This window comes from Colobus angolensis, unplaced genomic scaffold (assembly GCF_000951035.1).
Source record: "Colobus angolensis palliatus isolate OR3802 unplaced genomic scaffold, Cang.pa_1.0 Scaffold146, whole genome shotgun sequence".
Classification (NCBI taxonomy): domain Eukaryota; kingdom Metazoa; phylum Chordata; class Mammalia; order Primates; family Cercopithecidae; genus Colobus; species Colobus angolensis.
In genome coordinates, this window is record NW_012114555.1 from 3,688,085 (window position 1) to 3,693,034 (window position 4,950).

Consider the following 4,950-nt stretch of genomic DNA (forward strand, 5'->3'; position numbering starts at 1 on the left):
ATTTTTAGTACAGACGGGATTTCACCATGTTGACCAGGATGGTCTCGATCCCTTGACCTCGTGATCCGCCTGCCTCAGCCTTCTAAAGTGCTGGGATTATAGGCGTGAGCCACTGTGCCCGGCGTGTTAATTTTCTTAGTAGAGATGATGATGTAGTAAGTGGAGAATGACATTCTCTTTCTCTTCCAACATGGCCTCTCCATGAGACTAGTCTGGACTTCCTCCTAGCACAGTGGGCTCTGGGTAACTAGACTTCATACATGGCTGCTGACTTCCCAGGGTGACAGTGGAGGCTCCGTGGTTTCTTAAAGGGTAAGGTTAAAGCAAGCTGCAAGGCCAGCCCAAGTGGAAGGGGAGCAGAGGTAGATCCCACTTCATGACGAATGGAACAACTCATGCTTACAAAAAGGGAAGGAATTGATAGGGGTCATCTTTGGAGACTATCTACTCCCCAGTGCCAAGGACCTGATTAAACATATCAAGAGGTTGAATGAAAGCTTCGCCCTCCACAATACATGAGAAATCCAGACACTGAAAATATGTTTCTATTATAAATAAGAAAAATGTAGAGACTTCACATTAAAGAGAGTCAATAAGCATTTGGTGTATAGAACATTTAGGTTCTTTTCCTTATATGCAAGGAATTTATCATCTACGAGGCAAAGGTAGAAATATACAGGTATAAAACATGTAAGAGCAAGGATTAGGATATTACTCCCTAGAAAATATCTGACTTTAGATCTATTACCATTTTCAGCTTCCCTTCCCTCACTTTGAACAGTATTTGAGGAGTGAATCCCAGAAATGAAGCTGTATTTTACTGATTTTTGCATTCCTACCAATGTTTTCAGAATCTGGCACACAATGAGCACCCAATGTTTGTTGAATTCAATGAGTGAATTGTATCTATCATACAAACTGTTATCCATTCAGGAGTGGGAATTTTAGGAAATACACAAGGGCTGCAGCGAATTCATGTATCTGTCATAATTGAAAAATGAGCTGTTCTGGTTCACAGCTCTGTAGAATAGAACCATGAGCTCAGTAATAAGAAACAACTTGATCTCAATAGTCAAAATAGGTACTGCAAATCCAGGTTGAAAAGTTCCTATGCTTAAGTAAAAACCTCTCAGATTCACTTTAGGAAGGGTTTATAGGTGGGTTGAAGACTCAATAGTTACAAGATCCTTGTCCTATCTCAATCTTCCATCTGGGATATGACTAAGAAGGGGTACTGGCTAATGCATACACAGGTGCTTACAACCCTTATATAATACTTTGGGTGGTGTTATGGCTGAATCATGTCCTCTCCAAATTCATATTTTGAAGCCCTAATCCCCAGTGTGACTGTAATTGGAGACAGGGCCTTTCGAGTTAAAGGAGGTCGGAAGGGTGGAGCCCTAATTCAATATGACTGGGGTCCTTATAAGAAGAGAAAGAGACAGCAGGATGTGCATGCAGAGAAAAGACCCTGTGAGGATACGGACACACAGCAGTTGTCTCCTTGGTCTTGGACTTTCAGCCTCTAGAATGGTGAGAAAATAAATTTCTGTTGTTTAAGCCACCCAGGCTGTGGCATTTTGTAATGGCAGTCCTCACAACCTAATAAAGCTGGCAAACAAAACATTCAGGTAAATGTACTCTTTCATATTACACAGGCTTTTTTTTTTCTTTCTTTTTTTTTTTTTTGAGACAGAGTCTTGCTCTGTCATCCAGGCTGGAGTGCAGTGACCGGATCTCAGCTCACTGCAAGCTCCGCCTCCCGAGTTTACACCATTCTCCTGCCTCAGCCTCCCCAGGAACTGGGACTACAGGCGCCCGCCACCTCACCCGGCTAGTTTTTTGTATTTTTTAGTAGAGACGGGGTTTCACCGTGTTAGCCAGGATGGTCTGGATCTCCTGACCTCATGATCCGCCCGTCTCGGCCTCCCAAAGTGCTGGGATTACAGGCTTGAGCCACCGCGCCCGGCCTACACAGGCTTTTTAAAACAGTAAAATAATTGCAACTTGGAAAATAACAATATAAAAACATTTACCTACCACTCGGATTTTAACAAATGTGGACATCTTGTCATATTTGCTTCAGATATTTTTTTAACTTTAAGAAATAAATTTGGTTTTGTTTTTGTTTTTTTGAGATGGAGTCTTGCTCTGTTGCCCAGGCTGGAGTGCAGTGGTGCAATCTCGGCTCACTGCCATCTCCTCCACCAGTTCAAGCGATTCTCCTTAGTGTCCCAAGTATCTAGGATTACAGGCATGTGCCACCACACCTGGCCAATTTTTGTATTTTTAATAGAAACAGGTTTTCACCAGGTTGACCAAGCTGGACATTTGTGGGTTTTTTGTTTTGTTTTGTTTTGTTTTTGAGAGGGGGTCTTGTTGTGTCATCCAGGCTGGAGTACAGTGGCATAATTACTGATCACTGAAACCTCTGCCTCTGCCTCCTAGGCTCAGGTGATTCTCCCATATCAGCCTCCTGAGTAGCTCAGACCACAGGTGCACACCACCATGCCCAGCTAATTTTTTGTATTTTTGGTAGAAACAGGGTTTCACTATGTTGTCCAGGCTGGTCTTGAACTCCTGGGCTCAAGCGATCTGCCTGCCTCCCTCTCGAAGTGCTGGGATTACAGGCATGAGCCACTGCGTACAGCCCAGAAATAACATTTTATACTTTCATACTTAAAACTTTATATTTTGGTACCCTTTGGGTCTGCTTCCATACTATCCTAGCCCAGAGGTAATCACAATTCTGAAGAAGGAAACTATTCCTGTCCACGTATTTATATATTTACATATATGCAAATGTCAAAAAGCAACAGATAGTACTGCTTTGTATTTACATGAGTGATATGGTTAAATATTTGTGCAAGATTTTTCCTTCAACATTGTTTTGAGGTTTACGTACACAATTTGATACATGTAGCTATAGTTGATTTATTTTCACTGTTCTATAGTCTTCCATTGTGTGAGCACACAATTTACTTATCCATTTTCCTGCTGACAGATCTTCAGGTTGTTCTCAATGTTTCAGTGTTATAAACACCACAGCATTGAACAACCTTGCATATGTCTGCTTGCATGCATTAGTACCACAGGGTATTTGCACCTTCAGTTGTACCAGATATTGCTCTCCAGAATGAGGCTGAGGTAGGTAGATCACTTGAGTTTAGGAGCTTGAGAACAGCCTGGGCAACATGGTGAAACCCTGTTTCTACTAAAAATACAAAAAACTTAGTCAGGTGTGCTGGTGTGTGCCTTTAGCCTAGCTACTTTGGGGGCTGAGGCAGGAGGATCACTTGAACCTGCGAGGTTGAGGCTTCAGTAAGCGGAGACTGCACCACTGCACTCCAGCTTGGGTGACAAAGTGAGACCCTACGTCAAAAAAAAAAAAGACTGTACCAATTGTCAGGGTTTAAATTTTCCCCAAATCTGATCCATTTGAAATGGTACATCATTTTTTATTACTGTATGAAGGATAATCCACATACAATGAGCTGTACAATTTGATGGTCTTTCACAAATGTCTTCACTTGTGAAACCAGAACCATGATCAAGATAAAAAAACATTTCCAGGGGCCAAGATGGCTGACTAGAAACAGCTGCAGTCCGAGGCGCGCACTGAGAAGAAGAAAAACAGCAACTGAGGTATCCAGGTTCTCTCCTTGGGACTGACTAGGAGATTGGTGGGACCCATGGAGGCGGGTAAAAGCAGGGTGGTGCCACAGCCCCCCTGGGAGCCACATGGGGTAAGGGGAGCTCCCACCCGTCTAAACCCAAAGAATGGACTTACAGGCATGAAGAACAGCGAAAGTGAGACTTTTAGTAACAGTCTTGCAAGAGTGGGTGTCTGGTGAGCAGGCACATCCCAGGGCAGTCACAACAGGTAATTTATCTCCTAGCACGCAAGTCCCTCCCCCAGTTCCTCATTTGTTGAGTATTATGGGGTTACAATCTTCCCAGATGTCACCTAAGTTTCATTATCCCTCTTATAAGGTTATACCCCGTCCCCTTCTCCGCTTCAATTTTGATTTCCCAATAACGAAACTTTCTTCTCTCTTTTTTTTTTTTTTTTAACGAATGAGGCAATTTATTAACCCAGCATGGTTTGTTCCAATGCTTCTTGCTGGCAGCTGCCACCTGTCTGGCGATCCTGTCCAGATCTCTCTGTCCCTGAAGTGTCAGTTTGTGGCCCCCATCTTGGTCCTTTTCCACCATTTTCAGCCCCTCCAGGGCTTGGAGGACCCGGCGAGCCATACTCTTGGAGCCTCGGCTGAAGTGGCTGGGCATGGCGCCGTTTCTCTGACGTCCCCCATAGATCTTGGTCATGGAGTCAACCCCAGCGCCACCCCAGAGGTACAGGTGCCGCGCTGTGGAAGCAGCTAGTGTGTAGAACCAGTTCTCATCGTAGGCAGCAAGCTCTTTGTGCTTGGCTAGCTTGATGGTGTCCACCCATTCGGGGACTTTCAGCTTCCTGGACTTTTTGAGGAAGGTTGCCGGAGCTCTGACGAACTCCTGCTGGTTCACGTCTTTGACAGTAACTCCAGGCATCTGTCTTATGGGTTGACCCGCCTCTACATTCTGTTCGCTTATTGTGACCTTCTAGGTGCATGAACCATGCGGTTTGTCACATGTGCAGACTGGCTGCCATACTTAGATTTATCATGCCTTGAAAATTGACCATTTAAAATATTTTATCACAGAAAACCACACTTTTTCCATGGATCTGTGCAAGCTGCAGATCAGAAGGTCCCCCTTGTGAGCCCATGCCACCAGGGCCTTGGGTCCCAAGCACAGAGTTGTGCAGATTCTCAGTGACCACTCAGCTGGAGACTGCTGAAGACTACTGAGCTACTGAGTTCCGGGGTGGGGGGAGGCGGGGAGCCATCATCGCTGCGGCTGCCTTTGGCCTTTGGCCTCAGATGACTGAGCTGCTTGGGGGAGGGGCGGCAG

At 44.8% G+C, this 4,950-nt stretch overlaps 1 pseudogene; it reads right to left on the reverse strand.

Annotated features, from left to right (window-relative positions):
• Positions 1–944: 944 nt before the first annotated feature.
• LOC105507251 lies at positions 945–4,548 on the reverse strand (annotated as a pseudogene).
• Between the last annotated feature and the right edge of the window lie 402 nt (positions 4,549–4,950).